Source organism: Stenella coeruleoalba (genome assembly GCF_951394435.1).
Source record: "Stenella coeruleoalba genome assembly, chromosome: 13".
Taxonomy (NCBI): domain Eukaryota; kingdom Metazoa; phylum Chordata; class Mammalia; order Artiodactyla; family Delphinidae; genus Stenella; species Stenella coeruleoalba.
This window is the reverse complement of record NC_137159.1, coordinates 18,161,725-18,187,879: the sequence shown is the minus strand read 5'-3', so window position 1 is coordinate 18,187,879 and position 26,155 is coordinate 18,161,725.

Genomic DNA, 26,155 nt, shown 5'->3' with positions numbered 1-26,155 from the left:
TAATGATGTGTAAGTGAGAGATCTTTTGGATATAAATACTAGAAAACATTTTCAAACTGGCTCAGGCAATAATGTTGGCTTTAACTTAAAAGTTCAGTTGTAGAAATTATTTTAAGTAAAATTTGATGCAGAGTTGAGGCAAGGTGCAAAATGTCACCCTTTCTTTCTCCCCCTTGCCTTCCCCCTTTTCCCTCCCTCCTTCCCCACACCTCTCTCCCTCCTTTCTCTGGGTTCTTCTTTCTGACTTCCGTGGTGTTTGCTTTACCAGAAGACTGTCTGGATCGCTTAGAGAGATCTTTGCCAGAAACTTCTGGGAGTTACACAATTACATGCTTTCTCTTTCAAGTCCTTTCTGAATAGTAAGAAAGTTTCTCTTTTCAAAAGACTACATCCATGGGTAGGTCACAGGCTTTGAACCAATCAAGTGGCTATTCCCTTCCCAAGGGGTGAGTTAGGTATGGCCTCGGTCATAAGTGATCACATGGAGGTGTGAATTCCCAAGATAAAGCAAATTATTATGATTAAAATGAGAATGGATGCTAAATGGTCAAAAATGGCCAATGTTCTCCAGAAATTGGAAGGCAAACTGCTTTTTAAATTACCTGTCAATAAGTGCTATTGTATTTGCATTATTTTCTGCAGTATTTTATAGCTTTGTCATTGCATTAACTGACATCCACTACTTGGCAAATGACAGAAAACCCCCATTTTTATTTCTCTGAAAATCAAGGGAATATCAGATATTTCATTGAATGTTTACTGTGATATTTCAAGTCATAAAATAAAATTTTAAGTTGATAATTTCTTATACACATAAAAAGTATTTACTGAGATTGGGAAATGTGTAACTCTTCTCATGGGAACAGCCTCTCATCATCTCTTGCCACAGTGGACATGTTTCCACTGAAGTCAGAACATGCCTCAGATTCCTATTTAACAGAAGATTTTAGTTAATAGTATCAATCATACAAGCTCAAATGCAAAATGAAATCTTTTGATCATATCACTCACATGTGCAATATGGCGATGGCTGTGAAGGACTTACATGTAAACCTTTCGACCATGCCCTTCAAAAACACGTATCTATTTGGGCAGAAAACTTACTATGAATCTGACATAATATTAGGAAAAGAAAACTTGCAGAAGTTACTTATTTTCTTTTGATAATGCAGCTATATCCAGGACAAAACATGAAATGGCTTCAGAAATAAATATAGTAGGCTATCTATACAACCCTGAACACTCTCTTCAAGTGCTGATAGTGTGGGTTATGGTCATAGGAAGTAAAAATAATAACACTATTATAGCAGACCTACTGTTTATTTACAATTTCATCATCGTTCATGTTTTCAAAAGTCCTTCCGCTTCCTTAGATCATTCATTTCGTGTCCTGTTCTGAGTTCCCCTAACCAGAGAGGTACCTAACAAGACAATAAAACAAGCTCATTTTACATATTTTTATATTAAGATGTTTAATTAATGATAAATACTATATTCTTCAACAATCATTAATTAAGTGGATACATGTGTGTAGGTCTTGAGAGTTCTCCTGATAATGTATTCCCACTCCTCAATTGCATAGGAAGATCTTAAGTAATACATGCTTCTGTATTAAGTCTCCTAGTTCCAAGAACTCCACTTCATGCACTGAATCTTAGAAGAGTCTAGAAATTCTTTATTGGGTTTACTTTGATCCAAATTTTATGTTTCCCCTTTTGATCACTCTAGAGTTTCTTGTGTTGTTTTGAAAAGCATATGCCATTATTTAATTGACAGTAAGTATGTTGTTTTTCTCCTCTCGGCATCCCCTCTCCCTCATAAAAGGAGTCTAATAAAAACATGAAGGAGCCACGTACACAGTTTTTTAAGCATCATCAAAAAAGAAATTAATATATCTTGTAAATTGTATTATTTTAATACCATTTATGTTCCTCTGAAATATTCATATTTAACCTATGTGAGAGCAAACTATTTACAGCTATAACTTTCTGTGCATAGCTCAGTTCCTTGTTTATGAACAAAGGTTGCAATTGCAAGTTTGTCTTTAGAAAGTAATAATTATTTATCATTAGCTCTTTAATTTTTTCTGCCTATATAATTCCTCATGATTCTCTTAATCATCTTATTTTTTGAACCTTATTTTTTCTTCCAGTTTTATTGAGATATAATTGACAGCACTTTGTAAGTTTAAGGTTTTAACAGCATAATAATTTGACTTGCATACATCATGAAATGATTATCACAGTAAGTTTAGTGAACATCCATCATCTCAAGATTAAAGAAATAGTAAAAGAATTCCTTATGATGAGAACTCTTAGGATTTACTCTTTATGTTTAAATATAACATACAGCAGTGCTAATTATATTTATCATGTTGTACATTACATCCCTAGTGCTTATTTATCTTAAAGCTGGAAGTTTTTACCTCTTGACCACCTCCATCCAATTCCCTGTCCCCCGACCCCTGCCTCTGGTAACCACAAATGTGATCTCTTTTTCGATTAGTTTGTTTATTTATTTGTTTGTTAAGTATAATTGACATACAACAGAATGCTACTTCCTGATACACAACATATTTGATATTTCTGTACATTTCAAGATGATTATGATCATAAATCTAGTTATGATCTGTCACCATAAAAAGATTTTAAAGATTATTGAATATATTAACCACGCTGAACATTTCACACCATTGACTCATTTATTTTGTAACTGGAAGTTTGTACATCTTAATCTCCCTCACCCATTTCTCTTCTCTCCCACCCCCTTCCCCTCTGGCAACCACCAATTTGTTCTTTGTATCTATGACTCTGTTTCTTGTCTTTCTCTGACTTATTTCACTTAGAATAAGACCCTCTAGGTCCATCCACGTTTTTGCAAATGGCAAGATTTCATATTTATATAATTCATTATTTTTATGGCTGAGTAATAGATACATTTGTTACATCTTCTTTATCCATTCATCTATTGATGCGCACATAGGTTGTTTCCATACCTTGACTACTGTAAATAAAGCTGCAATGAACGTAGGGGTACATATATCTTTTAGAATTAGTGTTTTTGTATTCTTCAGATAAATACCCAGGAGTGGAACTGCTGGATCATGTGGTAGTTCTATTTTTAATTTTTTGAGGAGGAATCTCCATAATGTTTTCCATAGTGACTGCACCTATGTGCATTCCCACCAACAGTGAGCAAGGAATCCCGTTTCTCACGTCCTTACCCACAACTGTTATGTGCTGCCTTTTTGATAATAGTCATACTGACAGGTGGGAGGTGATATCTCCAGGGTGAACAGCAAAATCCTCTGAGTGCTTTTTAAAATATGCAAGTATTCAGCTCTGTTCTTCAGAAATTCTCACTTAGTATGCATGTTGGAAAGAGGCAAAATTATAAAAGCTGCACACAAGTCTGATGAAGAAAAACTATGTGACTCTTTCTGTACATGGAGGGGACCCTCCACATAATTTCTTCTGATTTCTTTTCCTGGTCAGAAGCCATATTCCCAGCATTCTTCTCCTCAGGAAAATGCATGTTACTTTTGGCAATTGGGTCCTGGCATCACTTAATGAGACAAGGCTTTGATTTTGCAAGACTGCTTAAGACAGTGAGAAACCATGATTACAATACACATGTTGACAGGTTTTACGTATCATCTGGCCTTTGATTCAACATGAAAATGAGGAAAAGAAAATAAAACAGCATGAGAGAGCTTAGGAGATACAATTAGTATCATCCTTAAATATTCACCCAGTTAGAGATTGAGACATTTCTCAGGAGAGAACCTGAGAAAAAGTGGTGCAAATGCAAAAAAGTGGTGTTTTTAGGTCTATACTGCCAATAGTAATCTCATTCTTGATATTGATTTCTGTGCTTTCTTCTTTTCTTTTCCACTGTAGGTACCACTTTATTGTTTCAATTTATTAAAAAACAACTTTGAATTTTTTTCTCTCTGTCTTGTTTGTTCTTACAAAACTCCACCCACTTCCAAATGTGCCTGCGATTGCTTATTCGCTAGATCCTTTACACAGTATTTTAAAATTTTATATTGAGCTTGTTTTCATATGTGTGGGAGAGTCAGTCTACTGGCAACTTTATCTGCCACACCAGAGAGGTAACTCACATACGTATTTCTGTGTAAATACATTTCACAACTTTTATTAGATTAATTCCTAGACACTTGATAATTTTAATTCAAGAATAATTTACATAAAGTAAAATACAACACTATCTCCAAGAATGCCAGACTGTCAGTAACCATGGCTTTCATTGTATGCCCCTCAAGAACAGAGTCCCTGTCTTATTTAGAACTATACATAAAGTGAAGATGTGTTACCTGGCACACATTAAGTACTCTGTAGGTATTTTTGAACTAAAATACATTGTTGATTCTGATGTAAATAATTGGTAATTTTCTCTCATAAATTACCTGTCTTTAGATCCTCAGAAGAATTACTTTGGAGTAGGGCATATAACTCACAGCTACTACTGACCCTTCCTTGCTCTGCTTCAATCATTTTCAACCTTTCCTGTATGACAGAATCACCGTCAAAGATGTTAAATAATACTGATGACAGTCTTCATCCTAGACCATTGACACTGGAAGTGGAATTCAAATACCAAAATTTTTGAAAATATGCCCAGATAATTTAAATATGCACTCAGGTTTTGGATATTGGTTCTATTTAAAAGCAACCACACAGGTCTCACTTGTTTGAAGATTCTAAGGCTACAAACTATGAGAAAACAGCCAGATGATGAAGATTAAAGCAAGTCTGTGCAATTTTCTATTCTTCCAGAATTTCACAGTTTTTATATGCATGGATACTATTTTCTGCCTTCTGACTCATTCCTAAAAATGTAATTTGAAGGCCAATTGGAATTTAACCTAATATCTAAAAATAATAGTGGGATAAGGAACTGTAAATAAAAGAGGCAGATTGTGGAGGGCTCCACATCCTAGGTCATATTTTCAGAACAGACTCCTCTGTGAAGTCACTGAAAGTTTCTGATCAGAGTAATTACACACACACACACACACACACACACACACACACACAGGTTTGGAAAAGGATAGTTGGCAGTGACTGACCAGGTTTATCAAAGAAAACCTATAGATAGTGTTAATGGAAACAAATTTGGAACTCCGAGCCATTGGATTTATTAACATGGGTGTAGCTTGTTTTCAAACACTTTTAGACCAAAGCATTCTAAGTTGTCCAGAGTATGAGAGTAAAGTGTGTGCTTCTGGAGTTTTAATATTATTCTGTGTGCTCATTCAGCAGTGTATCAACCTAGATAGCATCTTGACAACACCCTCTCCCCTGAGAGTGGCCTCTGACACCTCTCTTCCTTATTTCAGGAACTGAAAGGCAACCTAATCTCCTGGGGATGAATCTCAAGGTTGGAAACACTATGAAGTAGTTGGAGACTTGTCTGTGTACACTGTAGTCATATTAGAAAACTATTCACCCTGTCTTCTCTTAGGTAAAACGTTATCATGCAGGGATTAATAACCTGAATCCTACAGATTTAATAAGAAAATCTGTTCAAAAAAATCATGCCTTTGATTATGCCACCAAACACATATCCAATCTTTGGTTAAAGGCATGTGTTGTCAAGAAGTGTTAAACTTTTATCAGCTATTGCTTTAGTTTTTAGATAAGATCCCATCTTGTCAGATTGGATCATGTTGATAGTCTTAACGTTTTCGTGGCTCTCAGTACCTTTCAAAAAAAATCAAATCTTTATGGTTAGCACTTACAATTTTGACTTATTTTTCTTGCCTGAAATCCTGCCAACTGCTCACTCACTCCACATCATCCTCTACCTCCCAGTGCAAGGAGAGCCATCCCATCCCTCTAGCGATAATAGTAGCTATTGAAATTTTATCATTACAAATAAATTGGACATATTTTATAATCAGAGTGTGGATGAGCATTGGAATATCAGAATTATTATAATGAAAATGATTAGACCTTCTATCCTGTTCTTATATTATTGATATCACAAAATACTGATAGGTTTTACTTTATACTTTACTCTTTTAATATTTAAAAGAGTTTCAGTTAAATTAAAGAAGAATTTTTAATAATAAACCCTTCTCTTACTTGTAAAAAATGTGCTCATTTACTAGAATGTACACTGATTATCTCTCTTTCATGTTATCATAGGAAGCAATTTTAGTGTCATCTGTCAGTGATATCAATATGGATGATATGAGCCTTCATAAAGTCCATGTGCAAGTGTGAAAGGCTAACAACTTATAATATATCAACACACTTAAGGTACTGAACATATCTATCACCTCCAAAAATGTTCTTGTGTTCCTCTGTGTGTGTGTGTGTGTGTGTGTGTGTGTGTGTGTGTTCTCCATAGTGTTAGTCTTGAGATCTGAGACCTGGTCTTTTGTAGTGCTCTCTTGCAGGCAGCCATTGGCTGAGGTCTACGGATACTGGGTGGTGGTGGGGTTAGTCTCTTTGGCATTTGGCCAGAGACTATTCTTCAGAGAAGAGACAGTTGTGAATTATCAACCCACACTCATGGCAGCTGGGGTGGGTGCACAGGCCTGGCCAGTAATGAAAATCAGGGCAAGATCCAGACAGTTTCCACTAAAACCATATAAGCAAATACTTCCTTCTTTGGTACAGATGATTTGTCCTTGCCTGTCTGACTAACTCTGCTTTGAATTCTCTCACTTGGTCTCATGGCAAGGGAAGGAGAGAAAGGATCTAGCAATGCTGGTTAGTGATTGGCACCGAACTGTGATTTCCCATATCTAAACACTTCTGTTAGAAAACTTTACACAATGGTCACAATATCTCTGTGCCGTCACCATGAAGGCCATACTAAACACTTACACTTCAGGATCTTGTACACAGGTGGTCAGACGGTTGGAATTAATTAAATTGGATACCTTTAGCCCCTTACTCAGAATTTTTACAGTGCTTACTAGTTTCTCGCTAGCACTCAGAACAGTTCAGTTCATCAGCCAGAAAGGGGTGATTTTAATTAAAATAAGCTGAACACTATGTTAGTTTGTCATTGTTCCACATGCCAAGAATGCTTTATTTTATGATCAACCATTTAATGCACTTTCATGGTCAATTTCACTGACAGTGATACAATATTGTAAAAAATAACCAAGCAAACCAATCAACGTCCACTCACTTTTCAAAGCTGGTTGAGGGAGGAGTGCACACTAAGAATTTTAGGATAACCACACATAAAATGCAATATGTAAAGGAGTATCTAAATGCTGATTAAAGGTCTGGCCTTCAAAGAATTGCGTCTCACTTCATAATAGTTTTAGCATTGAGGGGAGTTAGGGACGGGAGGGACAGATCAAGTGTCTGAAATTCACAAGCCGGCAAATATTTTGCTGGTTTGAATACCCTTGAGATTAAAAAAAAAAAAAATCTCTTCACCCTTAGAGTCTAGGGGAGCACACAACATATGGGAAAAATATAAAGCAGACAGTTTCCTCTAAGACTTAAGCCAGAGGATTATGTGCATGGATCTTACTTTACTTTCTTCAGGAAAACTGCTCACATACTTAAAATACAAGAACAAGGGGCATTAAACAAATCTTTTTCTTATACTCCTTGGGGATGGCCAGAGACTTGGTGCCTCACAACTAAAATCTTCTTACTGCTAATTGCTACAATTTGCCCCATTAGATAAATATTTTAACTGTGGAGTAACAAAAATAGTATAGGAATGGTACTTTGAGTTCTGGTCCTGATTCTGGATATATTTCATTCTCAAGTGACTTGACAGTCATATTTCATTAAAGAATGATTTAAATAACCTTAGTGCAAAGCAAGTGGCAGTGAAACAGTATTCCTGAGTAACAAGGGAACCCTCTGTACTTCTTACCCCAAATTGGCAATACCCTGGTGGATGAGATGATTGATCACACACAGTGGTCTGCAGGACTGTGTCAGCCTTCATCTGGCCCTCAAATATCTCTCTCATTTTTCTATAATAAAAAAAAATAATAATAGTAATAATAATTTTTGAAATATTGTATGCAAGGCACTAGCTAAGCACTTTTATAGATATTATCTCACTTAATGAAGAACTTCAGTAGGATAACATTTGCCTCCTTTTATAGATGAGAAAGCACATGTTCAAAGTGGCTAGATGGACTGAACGCAGTCATACAGTGAATGAATGCCAGTGTCATACTTCTGAACTGACTCCACACAACTGAATTTCTATGCTATACATTTTTCCATTCCTGCTTGCTGCCATAGCTTTCTGTCTTGTTTAAAATTCCCTCTTTTGGAGACATTAATTGTGTTATTTCTTGCACTGTGGTTGGCAGTGAACAGTATTCATTTGGTAAAGTAGATGTTTCAATTGAACATCAAGTATTCTACACTTCGGATCCTTTATAAATCATATACATAAAAGCCATGCATCCTTATGTAGAATCTCCTTCAAAAACAGTAACAACTTAGAGCACTCACTGTCATCCCCCCAGTGTCTCCAGACAGCCACAGTGAAAACGTACACATGAACTTCGAGAATAATGGCTTACTCTTCCTCTCCTGTTCACAATGTCACACAAGTTAGTTTGCCAATTAATTAGATGCTTCCCCTTAGGCTTTAAGATAAGGAAAGACAAAGCTGTTTAAATATTGAGTGATAGTGTTTGTTGGGGGAATGTGGTATTTAACAAGGACCCTATTTGGATATTGCCATGAGGGTCCACAAAGCCAGAACTAGATGGAGCGTCAGTGCACAAGGCGTGATGTGCGATAGAGATCAACTGACACTGACCTCCACTGAGCTGTGAGCACTTACTGTAGGGAATACATGGATATCTTCTTGCTTTACTTTCTTCTAGAGAGAGCTACTAGTATTGGTTTATTGTACCAACAAATAATGATGCTACCCAATGGAATGGCCCAAGTGTTTGATACAAACACTAGTCAAGCCTCCATGATTTATGGAAGAAAGGAAGGACCCACAGAGCCATGGAAGATCGGTTTGTGCTGTCATTCTTTACCTTAATCTCTGAAGTATGTGGTAACAAGAGTAAGTTCTGCTTTCCATAAGTTTGAAGCATTGATCCATTCATGGGAAATTCCAGAACTAAATGTTTTCACTTCCACTGCAAAGACAATCTATTGATTTAATTGATTATGCATAAATCATTTAAAGACTCTGACAAAAGACCCAGTGACCACTTGAGTGGGTCAAAGAATTACCTGACAATCAGGAAGGCTGTCTGTTAAAATATTTGTTTTATTGTCAGCAGTATGTTAAAACATAGGTCAAATCTAAGTAATACATTTTTTAAATGATTATTATCCTATGTCCATGTCCTGTGAAAAGAGGGAAAAAGAAGGGATAAGAATATAAGATATTTGTCCTACATAACCCCACACATAAGTGGATTCCTGTGCAACTTAGTATTTATCTGTTTTTCCAACCTGAAAGTATGCACATTTTATTTTTTATCATATATCATATAGCATTACATATCATATATCAGCTTAGTGCTCATGTCTTCTGTAAAGGTTTTCAAGTCTACATTAGCCCAGAGTGAGCTTTTCACTTCTGTTAAATGCCTAGAGCAGCAGTTTTCAACTGCGATGTCTCAAAGCATAGACGTGTTTCAATCAGTTCTGAATTTGGACAGAAGTAATTTATAAAATATAAGAATAACGATTTAATGTTTTCAAATTATTTACTTTAATATGGATTAAAAAAGATTCCTGTAGCTATGATGAACATACAGTTTATCATCCAAACCAGAAAAATATTAGAAGTGAAAAGAGGCACTATCATTAATTAAGTCAGAAAAATAGACTGCAATTCCAAACTGCCCTGAGCCACCCAGAACAATGGGCCTGAATTATGTGAAGCCAGCCAAGCTCCTAGGGTACAATATTAAGGAGGTGTTTGCTCTCAAATTCCTACAAGTACAGGGTCAGCGCCTGGGATGTGCTTTCTTAAACCACTCACTTTCCTCAGCCTAGTACCATAGTCACCTTACCTGTAATGATGTCACTCCCAGTCACTTTTATTCCAAAATCTTCTTTAATAAAATAAACCAACAAAAAAGAGAATGATTGAGGCTACAGCAAGGCCATCAAGAATCATGCATTCCTCTCAGGCTCTGTTGCTCTCTGTTAGAGGCTGTTGGGTCGAGACTTGCTATTCCTAGAATGTCATATGTGTGAATGTCATAGCTAATGGGAAGTGAGAACCACCATCCTAGAGCACCTACTGTTAGATTCTCTCAGTTTCCATTTGACATATTCCACCCTTATATTTTTATATATGTTTTTTCATTCACTTATCCTGTCACTCTGATTTTGTCTGTACCCTTGTAAACGAAAAATAAAAAAATCTTACTTCGATACATCAAGACGTCTTATCTGGTACATTTCCCCCCCTATAGCTTCTTTTGATATGGGATGTTGATTAATTGAACTCAGAGAAGGACATGCTTATTGATCATTTCTTGTGTTTCACATGCTATGCTAATTATGGGGCTGCAAAAATAATAAGCTGTGTTTTTTCACCATAATGGAGTTTACATCTAATGTTGTATCATGGTCCTCTATAACAAAGGCTCCTCCCTTTAGTCTTAAGGTAGGCGATCTATTTTTTCAAAATCCAAACAAAATCCAAATTTATATCAAAATTTAAGATATAAAATATAGATAACTAGGTTATGGATATCATTTTATTTTCCCATCGGTTTTGTTATTCCTTAGCTGGTGAGGCTCACATTGACATCCTGTATATAAATATGTCTTTTTAAATTGGTAGCAACTTAAATTTGAACACATTCCAAAGCTTTGTCTTTTTACACCCCCTCTCACATTTTGTACTTTTGGTGACACTTTTTATATCCTTTTTTTATTTTATGCATCCCTAATCAGTTATTATAATTTTAGTTATTTGTGCTATTGTCATCTTTTACCTTCATTCATGTTTTATAAGTGATTGACCCACTAGCTCTATTATATATTTACCTATTCCAGGGAAATTTTTACTTTTCTATGTTTTCTTGTTATTAGTTAGTGCCTTTCTTTTCAGCTTAGAGAAGTCCCTTTAACATTACTTTAAGATTGTTTTAGTGGTGATTAACTCCTTTAGTTTTTGCTGATCTCTTAATTTCTCCTTTAATTCTGAATAATAACATTTGTCTGTAGAGAATTGTGGTTGGAAGTTTGTTTTTAGGTTTTTTTTTTTTTTTTTTTTTTGCTTTGTTTGTTTTCTTTCAGTACTTTAAATGTCACATGCCTCTCTCTGGCCTACAAATTTTCTGCTAAAAAATTGCTGATAGCCTTAAAGAGTTTCCCTTGTACATAGCAAGTTGTTTTTCTCTTGCTGATTTTAGGAGTCTTTCTTTATCCTTAAATTTTACTGTTTTAATTATTATGTGTCTTGGTGTGTGTCTGTTTGTATTCATCTTATTTGTAACTCACTGGTCTTCCTGGACCTGAGTGTCTGTTTCCTTCCCCAGATTAGGGAAGCTTTCAGACACTGTTTCTTCAAATAATTTTTCTGGCTCTTTTTTCCTCCCTCTTCTCCTTCTGGGACCATCATAAAACCCTTAATTCACTTTTTAAGTTATTGTTTTCATTTTTCTGCTCTCCAAATGAGTTCCACTGTTTTGTCTTTTAGCTCCCTGATTCTTTCTTCTACCTCATCCATCTGCTGTTGAAACTCTCTATTTTATTTTTTCAATTCAGCTAAAACTTCTGTTTAGGACTTTCTTATATTTTCTGTCTCTTTGGTGAAGTTCTTACTGTGTTCATCCATTCTTCTCCTGAGAACACATCTTTATTAGTATTACTTTTAACTCTTTATCTGGTAGATTGCTAGTTTATTTTTTGTTTAGTTATTTTTTTGAAGATTGGTCTTGTTCTTTCAGTTGGAACATATTCCTTTTTTGTTGTTGTTTGTATGTATTAGGTATATCTGTTATCTCTCCCAGTTTTGAATGAGTGGCCTGATTTAGGATATGTCCTATGGGTCTCAGAAGTGCAACCTCACCTGGACACTAGAGCCAGGCACTCAAGTGGTGTCCCCTATGGCGGCTGCATGTACCTTCCTCTTGTGGTGGGGCCGCAGCTGCTGTGGGGCGCTGATAGCAAGGGCTATTGCTCTGCTTGTTATGAGGTCTGGCCTAGGCTCAGGGTGGATGGGCTCTCAGTGGGGCATCCCCATTGGTACTAACAGGCTAAATGGAGAGTTCCAAAATGGTGCCCACCAGTGCTGGTATTAACAAGGTAGCCTGAAATTACATAAATGGTTTCCACCAGTTACTCATTCCAACTGGTTCTTGTCTCTCTGACAGATACTTCAAGACTAGTACATGGGTCCTTTTACTTATGGTCTACAAGCTTTTCAATCTGGTGTTTGTGTGCTGGTTTTCGGGTCTAGTGAGTCTGCATGTGAGCCCTTTAAGAGTGAAATTTTTTCCCTGCAGTTTTATAGTTTTACTTGATGTTTTCTCAGTTGGTTTTCAAAGCCAGCTGTTTGGGGGTTTGTTTCTCCTATGCAGGGTCTAGGGGTTGGGGGAGCTGATGTGGAGCTCAAATCCCCCACTCAGAGAAAATTCATACCCTTGTGAGTCTTCCCAATTGCAGATCACCCACCCCACGGCTGGGGTGTGGGCTTTTCCTTGCAAAACACCTCCTACCTGTTTTGATGTTATCCTTTTACCCTTTGTTGTGGAGGCTCTGTTCACCCAGTTGTCAGATTTCCTTCCAAAGGAATTATTCCACATGTAGGTGCACATTTGTTTTGTCTGTGAGGGAGGGAGTGAGTTTAGGATCTTCCTACACTGCCATCTTGAATCCTCCTACCCAAACAATTTTAATAAGGCATTTGTGCTAACAGTTTGTTTCTTATTTATTGAAAGGCACCTTTTGAAAGAAAATTAAGCTTTTTCCCTATACATACTAGAATACAATTTTTTTCCAATGATCTCTAAATTCTTATATAGTTTGGACCCACTAACCCCTTGCCTTTAGCTCCCTCTTGTCCCCTAATCCTCCTTTTGCTCTGTGTCAGTTGTGCTTATCTTTCTGTTCCTCAAACAGGCTTGTCCAGCACCCATCTCAGGGCCTTTGTGCCTGCTCTTCCTTCTAGCTAGAAGTGTCTCCTTCCTCCTCTTATGCTTCCTCAGGTCTTTCCCCCAATGTCATCTTCCTGGAGAGACTTTCCTTAATCACCACATTTATTATTTCAACTCTTCCAAACAAACCCCAACATTTATTTTTTCTCTCTAGCCTTTATTAATATTGAATTCACTATATTTTTCCTATTTATCCATCACTAAAATATAAGCTCCATGAATATAAGGATTTTGCCTCTATGGTTCATCACTAAATTCCCACTGTTTATAATAGTTCCTGTTATCTGTCATGTAGTAGGCAGTCAACCAATATTATGAACAAAGGAATGCATACAAATAATTGAATTTCTTCTAAAAGTATATATGTATACATGCATATCTATATCTGTATCTATATAGATATAAAACTAATCTGTTCTTGTCATATTGAGTGAAGTAAGTCATACAGAGAAAGACAAATATCACGTACCACTTATATGTGGAATCTAAAGAATGGTACAAATGAACCTATTTACAAAGCAGAAGTTGAGTCACAGATGTAGAAAACAAACTTGTGGTTACCAGGGGTTGAGAGATAAATTGGGAGATTGGGATTGACATATACACACTACTATATAAAGAATAGATAACTAATAAGAACCCACTGAATAGCACAGGGAACACTATTCAGTATTCTGTAATGACCTATATGGGAATAGAATCTAAAAAAGAGTGGATATATGTGTATGTATAACTGATTCTCTTTGCTGTACAGCAGAAACTAACACAACATTGTAAATCAAACTATATTCCAATAAAATATTTAATTAAAAGAAAACTAATCTGTTCTTTCCCCCAGTCTAGTCATGATCTGAACAAGAGAACTTTCTTTGATGATACAAGTACGCTGTACCTGCACTGTCCAGTATGGTTGACACAGGCCACACAGAGCACTTGAACTTGGTTAGTGCCACTGAGGGACTAAATTTTTTATTTTTCAAAATTTTATTAATTTAAATGTTAACAGCCATATGTGGCTAGTTACCACTTTTGTTGTTATTTGCAACTTCCAAATTAAGGGTTACTACATGGTTCTACAAACACTGGTATAAAGTTAAACAGCTCTGAAAAAGCATTTCCAGATGCTTATTAAAATAAAGGCAGAATGGTATTATGCAATGCTGGACTTTAAGAACTAATGTTGTTCCCTACTTAGGCCAAGTTCCATACTTCCTTTAGGTTTTATCCTGGCTCTTTCATCTGCCTGGAATGTTCTCCATCCAGACCTTGATTACTTCTTTCAACATTCATCTCTTTTCTCAATTGTCATTATCTCAAAGAAATCTTTCTTGCCCATACTACCTACTATAGTTTTTCAGACTCAGGAACATAATTATTATTATCAGGCTTGTTTTGTTTTGTTTTAAGCATTTTGTAATAACTGCATTATGTTATTTGTTGATTTGCTTTATTTGTTTTTTCCTAGCTTGCTTCACTGTAGTGAAAGATCCAAGAAAAAAGGGACCTTATCTTTCATATTGATTGCCATATGCTTAGTATCAAGAATAATGACTAGGGGCTTCCCTGGTGGCGCAGTGGTTGAGAGTCCGCCAGCCGATGCAGGGGACACGGGGTCGTGCCCCGGTCCAGGAAAATCTCACATGTCGCAGAGCAGCTGGGTCCGTGAGCCATGGCCGCTGAGCCTGCGCGTCCGGAGCCTGTGCTCCGCAACGGGAGAGGCCACAGCAGTGAGAGGCCCGCGTACCGCAAAAAAAGAAAAAAAAAAAAGAATAATGACTAGTACATAAAAGGAGCTCGGTATATACTGGAAGAATAAATAAATTATACAGTTCTTTTGCTCTCTCAGTATCTTAGTTGTAACTTTAGGTGGGATTGAAGAGATTGATTGTGGCCTCATTTTATAGATCATTCTATTCAAGGCCCTTGAGTGACAGGACAGTTATTCTCTATTCTCCTTTGCAATTTGCTTGAAAACAGTGTGTGTGTGTGTGTGTGTGTGTGTGTGTGTGTGTGTGTGTAAATCGCTCTGTAGCACTGGATTGATGGGAGATTTGTTTGCTGTTACCAAACTTGCTGATAATTTCCCATGTGACTAGAGTTCACATTAAATCACCCTCATGGCTTTGAGTCCTTCTTCAGTTAAATGTGATCATGATAGAATAATCTTTAAGAACCCTTTCAGTATACATTTTCTGGCTCCTTGGTTATTATCACATTATTCCTCACCAAAACCATGGTCCATTGTGAAAGCAAACTGTAAGAAGCTAAGAAAGACTCCAGGCAGTGCTCAGATTGTGAAAAGGCAAATGAGGTATTTGCTGTGGGAGCAAAACTGAACAGGTACTCCTTATTCAGTAATCAATATACATAATATTTTAATGTAATATTTTCAAACTTAGAATCAATCACTATGTTGTTCTGAGCCTGAGGAAAAAGAAAAAAGTTAGTAAGACTTCTCTTGGGTCTATTTAAAATTGATATTATTTTCATTCTGGAATTTTTGTATTAATTTTAACTTTTAAAACATAGTGCATTAAAGTTTGAAACGTCATGTTTAGCAAACAAAAATATAGGACAAAGTTAAATTTTAATATATACAGCAAGAAAAAATTTGATATACATTTTATAGTTAGTATTTGAATTTTGGATGTGAAACAATGTAAATCTCAGATTGGGACTTGAACCCATGTTCTGGGACTCGAACCCAGCCAAAACCCTGATTGGGACTCGAACCCATGAAGCCAGGACTCAAACCCAGCCAAAACTCATGGTCTTCCAACTGAGATCACACACCTTTTCTCAGGACTTAATGGAGTTCAGGTTTCTGATGTCTCATCACAGAAAGAATTCAGTGAGAGACAAAGTGATAGGTAAGAAGTGGATTCATTTAAAGAGAAACACTCTCCACAGACAGAGTGTGGGCCATCTCAGAAGGTAAGAAAGGCATCAGGGAATGGGGTTCAGTTTTTTAGGGGTGGGTAATTTCATAGGGTAATGAGTGGGAGGTGTAGTCCAGCTATTTCAGGAAGGGGCAGGGATTTCCAGGAGGTGGGCCACCGCCCACTTTTTGATCCTTATGGTTGGCCTTGGAAATGTCATGGCACCTGTGGGTTTGTCATTTAGCTTGCTGATGTGTTACAGTGAGCATATACTGAGACTCAAGGTCCAGTGGAAGTCAACTTGCCCACCATCTTGGACCCATTTGGCTCTAATCAGTTTATGTCATGTCCTCAAGCTATGTTGTTCTTTCAAAAGTTGTGTCCTGCCCCCTTCCCACCTTCAGATTAACTACTACATGAAGTATACTTAAAATTTTTGAAAAAATTTGTTGTTTTTCTATAATTCAAATTTAACTGCTTACCTTGTATTTTTTCTGGCATCCCCAACTAAAATACTATTTGTCTTGAATATAGATTTTTGGCACCTCTTTAATTTTGCAACCCCATAAATTTTGTACCTGAGGAGAGTATTTATTCCCTCCCTGGAAAAAAAAAACATAAAACAGTTACAAGTTGGTTAACAAAATAACAACTTCTTGACAGCAAGGAAATACTAAGACTACCTACCTGCTTGTCTGAAGGCAAGTTTTATTTATTTGACAATACTGAAATGGGCAAGTCAGTCCTGGTTTTAGCTAACTAACCAGAGGTCAAATAAGTGTTTTTATCTGAAAAGAAGTATTTTAAGAAACAGAAACATACAAAAAAGATTGAAAGTAATTTTTGCTCTGTTTTGAGGATTAAACCAAAATTGTTCTAACTGCATTGTCACACCCAACAGCGTTTTGAACAAGTCAGATGTTAAATAAATCCCTCCTAATTTTTAATAAGCTCTCTTACTACCATCTAATGTATTTTAAGCAAAGTCAGCATAGCAATATGATTGTCAGTTGTTTACATGTGAGACATTTTTAGCAAATGGAGAAGGAAAGCAACAATTAAAGATTCCTAGATAATCACTTATAGGAAGGCATAGTTATTTACATATGTTTATTTTTTCTTCCTTTTTTTTTACCCTTGTTCCTGTTATATTAAAAGCTTCTGGGTATGAATGCATTAGCATATAGCATGAAGCGACATTTTGCCAGGGAAAAAGCGTGCTGTAGAGATGTTAACTGCACAACATTAAAGAGAAACATCTGTAAACAGCTCACAGGAAATACTATTGGCTGATCATTTAACTATAAGCTGTAAGAAAGAGAATCACTATAAATATGCAGTTACTGCTATGGAGGCCATGAAAAAATGAATACAGTAGGTACAGAGAATGCAGGCGATAGCATTAAGTTTTCTTAAAGTGACTATAAGCAGGTGCACATAAAAAATGATTGACTTCATAGTATTTAATGGGAAGAATAAACCTTGAGAGAGTCTTATGGTGATTCCAGACACAAAGTTTTAGAGTTAGAAAGGCCTGTTTTGTATGGTTGTGTGCACGTGTGTGTGTGTGTGTGTGTGTGTGTGTGTGTGTGTGTGTGTGAGAAAGAGAGAGAGAGAGAGAGAGAGAGGTAGATCATTTTCGGCTTTAGATTTGTTTAAATGGTTTGTGGTAGCCACAATGAAAATTAATACTTTTACCTCTACCAATACAATCACTCTTTTAACTCTATTAATAATGATCTCTCACTTTGTCTGAGTCCTGGGATGAAAGAGTAGTCATCATCCCATATGCAATAAAAAAGAACTAATAGTAATGAATTACATTTTTCTTGTATATGGCTGTAGTGAGTTGAATACAGTTCCCTCCCTCTCGCCAAAAATTCATGTCCACCTGGAACCTCAGCACGTGACCTTATTTGGAAATAGAGCCTTTGCAGATGTAATTAGTTCACTATCTTGAGATAAAATCATCTTGTATTTAGGGTGTATCCTAGATCCAATGACTGGTGGCCTTACAAAAAAGGGGAGGACACAGAGAGACATAGAGAAGAACACAATGGGAAGATGAAAGTAAAGATTGGAATGATGCATTTGCAAGTCAAGCAATGTCAAAGACTGCCAACAAACACCAAAAGCTATGAAACAGACAAGAGAGAGTTTCTCTGCCAGTCTCCAGAAGGAACAAACCCTGCAGACAACTTGATTTTTGACTTCTGGCTACCTATACTCTGAGGGACTAAACTTCTGTTGTTTAAACCTACCCAGTTTGTGGTAATTTGTTATAGTAGTCTGAGAAAACTTTTATCACAACTAATAAACTAGCAGTCATTCAGTTTAGCGTATACAGAGGGCTGATACATTTTAGGGCAGTGCTTCAAACAATAATGTTTATGTGAATTACCTGGAAATTTTATCCTCTGCAGATGCTATTTCACTGGATCACAGAAAGGTCCAGAGATCACACATTCCGAACAAGCTACCAGGTGATGCCTATTAGCTGGTTCTAGAATGACATTTTTAGTACCAAAGCCATAATAGGTCACAACGAAAAACTCTATTCCATGAACTGCATTCATAGGGAGCTTGCAGTCTACTTAGAAAGGTAAATCATATTGATGTGAGAAGTTACAAGCAATTGAAAAGGTACATGATATATAGCCAATTACCAAAGAAAATAATATTAAAACCACTTAAGAAAAGCAAGTTATCAATGTGAGTTGGAGTGATGGAAGACTTTGATAAAAAGGATGACAGGTTTGGGTAAGGAATTTACAACAAAGAGAATGAGTAACAGTAAGATTAGACCAGTTATTGCAAGTTGTGATAGACAACACCAGAGAAAGTTATGAGATAGTCACAGTGCAGTGTGTTATGGCAATATAATTATTGTTTAACTACCATATTTGTCAGAAGTTTCTAGTGACCAAAAATTAATGAAAATGTGACTATATCTGCAAATATTTATAGGGTGCAATACTCTCTTCCAGTTCATAACATGTAACAAATGGCAGAGTATAATGTTCAATAAATAAAATTATTAGTAGTATATAAGAATATCAAGCAGTGTGAGAGAATTTGGATTTGTCAGGTTGGGAGCAATGTATGCAGTTTTTGTTATGTTTCTTTTTTATTTTATTTCTAGTATTATTTTTACTGTTCTCAATTCTGGGACTACTATTTCAATAGCCAGAGCCTTTGGGTCTTGTACTGAAATATAGAATACAGATGCCAATTTCATTCACAGGCTCATGGGAGATTTTCCAAATATGATATCTGCCATATAAAGCTAACAATGCCTTCAACATACTCCAAGGAATGCATTTTGACCAAAAGGTATATAAGTAACAAAACACATTTCTCAGAGTAATATTTTACAATCCTTTTATAATTTCTACTCTTAGCAGTAATGCCATGTCAAAGAGCAGGAGCATTATCAGGAGAAAGTGAAAAAAAACTTTAAATTTATTTTTGAAGTTTTTGTCTTCTGGTAAATTTTCAGCAGCATGTAGTAGACCAACATTATCAATGAGACTTGAAAATATTTGATGGAGCTGAGTACTGCATCCTCCACTATGGTTAGCACCAATAACACCACCCATACATCAAAGGAACAAAGAGCAGTGACAAGTTCTGTATAAAAGTTAGGTGTGAGTTGTAACTCTTTTAAAAAAAGATGGCGGGCTTCCCTGGTGGCGCAGTGGTTGAGAGTCCGCCTGCCGATGCAGGGGACACGGGTTCGTGCCCCGGTCCGGGAGGATCCCGCATGCCGCGGAGCGGCTGGGCCCGTGAGCCATGGCCGCTGAGCCTGCGCGTCCGGAGCCTGTGCTCCGCAACGGGAGAAGCCACAACAGTGAGAGGCCCGCGAACCGCAAAAAAAAAAAAAAAAAAAAAAAAAAAAGATGGCACTCTTTAATAGATAGAGAAATATAGGTTGATAGAGGCCAGCAATAGGGTCTAATCCTGGATAGTTCACATGTATCATATTAATGTATTACTCTTGCTATAGACTGTTTGTGTCCCCCCAGATTCACACTTTGTGAGGGACACAAACAGTCTAATGTGATGGTGTTTGGAGACGGGGTCTTTTGGAGGTGATTAGGTCATAAGGGTGGAACCCTCATAAATGGGATTAGTGCCCCTTATAAAAGAGACCCCAGGGCTTCCCTGGTGGCGCAGTGGTTGAGAGTCCGCCTGCCAATGCAGGGGACACGGGTTCGTGCCCCGGTCCGGGAAGATCCCACATGCCACGGTGCGGCTGGGCCCGTGAGCCATGGCCGCTGAGCCTGTGCGTCTGGAGCCTGTGCTCCGCAACGGGAGAGGCCACAACAGTGAGAAGCCTGCGTACCGCAAAAAAAAAAAAAAAAAAGAGACCCCAGAGAGCTACCTTTCCCTCTCCACTATGTAAGAATACAGCAAGAAGATGGCAGTTTGTGAATCAGGAAATAGAGTCTCACCAGACACCAAATCTACAAGTACATTGATCTTGTACTTCCCAGGCTTCAGAAATGTGAGAAATAAATGCTTGTGGTTTAAGTCACTCAGTCTATAGAATTTTTGCTGTTACAGCCCAAACAGACTAAGTTGACTCTATATCCCCTTCATTCAATAGGGTTCTGCATATACATTCTCCATTTTCAACTGAAGTTTTTCACCTACAGGAGAGATGTTATTATTGTTTGTATAACTGAAAATTTGAAACATATTTCAAATGGAGAAAGTTATGCCTAACCAATGCATTTATAAACAAAATAATAAACCACCAATAAAAATATGAGCTTTTAAATCTAGCTACAGATATTTGATTACACAGAATAGTCTTAGAAAGTTTATTAAATGCAAGGCAAATGTATGTAGTCTGGGTATTGATTAGTGCCACTAGGTATCCAAGAGAGTTTGGATATTATCAGCAATTTTAGAATCATTCTAAATTTATGCAAATAGTTGTTTTAAAAATTAGATCCTATCTTTTTATGAGTACACACTACAATATTTATTTGAAATTACATGATTCCTAGTATGCAACATACTTCAAATAATAAAAGCAAAAGAGAGGTAGATGGTGTGTTCTATTATTTCTAATTTTTAGGTACGTTCAAAATTCTTTGTGATAAAAAAAGGAACATATTGCCTACAAAAATCCATCAATTTATTGTCTCCTATTCATACTTCATACTTTGTACTCTTAAGAAAAATCTTAGCACATTTTATTGCAGTTTTCTATCTTTTATGCTAGACTATAGGTTCCATAGAAGAAAGAACCATGTTAATTTTGCTCACCAATGTACCCACAACAATTAGCGCAATGACTAGCATAATCTGGGGGCTTACCAGATATTCATTGTTTGAATACACTTATGAATAAGTCAATATAACCACAACAATTTTTGATGGTGTACTGTGATTTTTTAGATTTGAAAACATTTGTTCACAGCTTGGTGGGATGATGGCCTTTAACATTGTCCTGAGAAACAGCCTCACTTCTCCTCATTATATTAGAAGCCACATCAAATGTGATTGGTTGAAATTAAAATAAACCAACAGTTGTTTCCGTTTGTACTACCCTGGGGAAGCAATTCCAAAATGGCTCTTCTTTCTTGTCAATATTTACTTTATATTATAGCAAGCATTACATCTTTGGACCATAGGGTCCTGCCTCTTTAAACATTAAACATTCTTCATCTTACACAAGCAATAAAACCTGATTAAATAGCCTAAGTTCAGTGCAGAGACCTGTTTTAGCAGATGACTCTTAGAAGGACCAACTCTAGCAACAGGTAGAATAAAGCAGCATTGAGGATTCCAAAATCCTGCTGACACCAAATAAATTAAGATTTTAAAAAAAAAAAAAGTTTTGCATTGATCTCAATACGTTGGCCTAATTTCCTCCCCACTCTTCCGTATTTTCCTTCCTTTCAGTAAAGTGTCAGGGATCCTTGCCTGATATTAGTAGAAGCTATAATACATTAAAACCTCAATGCTCATTCCTCCTGTGGTATATAATTCAAGGATCTAGGCAGAAGGCCTAGATTTAGTCTCAGCAAGGTGAGGGAATTTATTAGGTAAGTCACTCAATCTTTCTGAGCATCACATTGTTCCTTGATGGGAGAACACTTTTCTCACAATTTTCAAAATTGCAGGCAAGGCAGCACATGAAAAATATGCAATGTAAAGTACAATTAAGGTCAGAGTATGGGGTTCACATATTCCTTCCTCCCTTTCTTTCACACACTGAAGATTGGATTAAATCACACTCTTCCTTCCATGGCACATCATAAGTGCCTGTAGAGCCCCTTTCTTGATTTATCAGTTTATTTATTCCTTTTATCTTAATCTCATGCTTCTGTTTCCTACATTCCCCATATATATCCATTAATGGTTTTAATGGGTATTTTTTGTTTGTATGTTTTTGTAAATTGTGTATTGTTGATTTATGTTCATGCCTTTTATTTTACCTGATAATTGGGTTCTAGGTCTCATGATATTTTTTCTTTTGTTAACATTGATGTTTCTGTCTTTCAATCACTGTCTATGCACATCTAGACCTTTACTTCTGACTCTAATATTGTGCTCCATCATCCTCTAAACTCCAATGTATTTCACAGCACCCCACATTACCCTTACACACTGTCCCAGTGGTGAGCCCCAGATTGCCTCTAATTCCTGGAAACCAGAGATGACACCACAGTGAGCGTCTTCACACAAGTCCACCCATGTATCTGTGTGAAAATTTTTTATATGCACTAGGAGAAGTGTTGGTGATAAGGTTTTCCTATACGTGACTAATTTTCTCCAAATTGGTCTCCAGAATAGGTACGTTATCTTCTACTCCCATATATATTATTTTTGTTTTTGTTTTTTTACATTTCTGCCCAAATTTGGCATTATCTGGGCTTCAAATAGTTGCCAGTATAGTAGTTGTAAAGTGGTACTGCACTGTTGCTTTAATTAGTATTTATCTGATTACTAGTGAATATTATAATTTCTCCATACATTGGTTAGCCTTCGGGGTATCTAGATCTGTCATTATTCAGACTTGACTTTGTCTTTTTTTTCAGTTAGGTTTACAATTTTTCTAGGGGAGTTGCAGTCTTTTTTTTTTTTTTTTGGTGGTTTCTCTTTAGATATTAATTCCATATTAGTTTTAAACTTTACAAACACATTCTCCCAGTCAGTCTACTGCATGTACATTTTGTTCAGGGCTTCATCTCTGCGATAGAAATCTTCAAATTTATGTAATAAAGCTTACCTTTATCTTGCCATATAGATCTTGATTAGGAAATTTTATTCAAGGAATCCTTCCACAGTACTAGGTCACTATACATTTAGTAGTCTTAATCCTGTTAAGATCCATTCTTATAGGTGGTTTTAGGCAGATACACAGCTTCATTTATCCACATATATAACCCAGTTCTCATATACAATTTATTAAATATTCTGCTAAATTACAGAACTCTACTTACTGTATATTACTTCATATAAATAAATATGTGTATATATATATATATATATATATATATATATATATATATACTGAATTTTTCCAAGAAGAATTGATCTTGTTAAAATACATAGTCATCCATGAAAAATCATGGAGAATACTCCAATTTTTCAGATTATTTTCAATGTCCTTAACTAGAATTTAAATTTTTTTCTCCAAAAGGGTCTTATATTTTCTTATTCTTGCACTACTATACACTGTATGCTTCTTGCTGGAAGTCTTATATTTAATTTTATGTTTACTTTGTTGCTGTCAGTTTCAATAAATGCTACTGGATTTTTAAACTTTATCTTTTATGTGACAACTTGCTGAACTGTTCTTTAGTCCTAATGATTTGTCAGTTGATTCTTTCATATTTCCTAAGTGGATGATTATTTCATTTTAGGTATTTTCTTCAATTTACCATTTATCTTACAAGAAACAATAAAAGATGATTCACAAATATAAATCACAAATATCTACCTCTCCTTTGAGCTGCAGACTACTCTTAGGGAACCTTAAAAATTAAATCAAAAGACAGGCAGAAAAACATGGGTGGAAATGGGGAGTGACTGCTAATGAGTATGGAGTTTTTTTGAAGTGATGAAAATGTCCTAAATTGATTGTGGTGATGGCTGCTGCACAACCCTGTGTATATACAAAAAAAAAAAAAAATTCAACATTAAATTGACTACTTTAAATGGGTGAATTGTATGTGAACTAAATCTAAATAAAGCTGTTTAAAAAAAATTGAAAAAAAAAAAAGTTGGTCTTTGTCTACTGTTCCTTTCTGACTGGTTCAATTCTCAATCCAGTTGCACAAAGCAAAAAATTGAGTCATACTGAATGGCCTTCTTATACTTAACCCTCATATCCCGTACATCATCAAGTCTGGCAATGTTACCTTCTTTGTTTTTAACTTTTAATAATCTGAATCCATGTCGCCCTGTTTCTCTTCTTCCTTCTTCATTTTACTACCTCAACTATCTCCTAATCATTCTCCCTGTATCCACCCTTGTTTATATGCGTTAAGGTAGTTAAAAAAATATTTTTGTGGAAAACCAAGTTTATTAAATCAGTGCCTACTTAAGTCTTTTTACCATATTCCTCTGATTCTTAGGTGAAAGTAAAAAGTCTTTATTTACTTGTTTATTTTACTTTTGGCTGCGTGGGGTCTTCGTTGCTGCGCGCGGACTTTCTCTAGTTGTGGCTAGCGGGGGCTGCTCTTCATTGTGGTGCGCGGGCTTCTCATTGTGGTGGCTTCTCTTGTTGCAGAGCATGGGCTCTAGGCATGCGGGCTTTAGTAGTTGTGGCACATGCACTCAGTCGTTGTGGCTCGCGGGCTCTAGAGCACAGGCTCAGTAGTTGTAGCACACGGGTTCAGTTGCTCTGCGGCATGTGGGATCTTCCCGGACTAGGGCTCGAACCCGTGTCCCCTGCATTGTCAGGCAGATTCTTAACCACTGTGCCATCAGGGAAGTCCTAAAAAGTCTTTAAAATGGTTTATGAAGTCTGTCAGGACTGATGTTTTCTTCCTTCTCTTATAGCCTAATTGAATACAGTGCAACCCCTGGTTTCTGTTTCTCTACTGTGATTCCTCTTCTTCCCTCATTTCTTACAACTTATTGTTAAGTTTTTAATGTTTATATTTATTAATTTTGTCTTAAATGCACACATGGGTTCTTTGTATCAGAGCCAGATTTCATTTTATGCTGACAGCAAAATCAACATACAGAATAGCAATGGTCCCCAAAAGCCCAGCAGCCTCCCAGAATTACACAATGAAAGACAGATAGAAAAATACTGTGTGTGAGTGCCAGGTTCACTCCTTGGGCAAGAAATAAATAAATATGGATTTCCTCTATTATTAAAGGGGAAATGACTATTTGCTCACTCCCCTTATGAAGGGGTCTACTTGGAGGATCCTTACTCTAGGCCTTTGATACATAAATAAATCTCTACATGGAAAAGATAGAGTGACCCTAATGAAAAAAAAAATCCCCTAAGACTTAGATTTCAGGCCTACCTTTGAAAATTAAACACATATCTCCCTAGTTAAGAAAACAGAATATAGAATATTTTTATCACCCCCATATGAAACCCCCTATCAATTTGCACTCTCCATTTACACCCAAACCTCCCAAGCACTAGGCAATCAGTAATTTACTTTCCACTTCTATAGATTAGCTTATTCTGGATATTTCATATAAATAAATCATTCAATATGAGGTCTTTGTTGGCTTCTTTCAAGTAGCATGTTTCCAAGGTTCTTCCATGTCAAAGCATGTATTGGTACCCCCCTCCTTTTTATGGTCAAATATTGTTCCAATGTGTGGATATACCACATTTTTTTTATCCATTCATCAGATGATGGATATTTGAATCACTTTCACTTTTGGCTACTATTAGTAATGCTGCTGTGAACATTTATGTATATATTTTTGTATAGACATATGTTTTTTTACTTATCTTGGATATATATCTAGGACTGGAATGGCTAGATCATGAGGTAATTCTTAAAGTATGAGGGATGACCACACTGATTTCTAAAGTAAAACAGTCTACACCATTGCACATTTCACCAGCAATGTATGAGCGCTGAAAATTTCCACACCCTTGCCAGCAATGTTATTTCTGCCTTTTTTATTGTAATCATCCCCATGGTTGTGAAGTACTATAAACATTGTA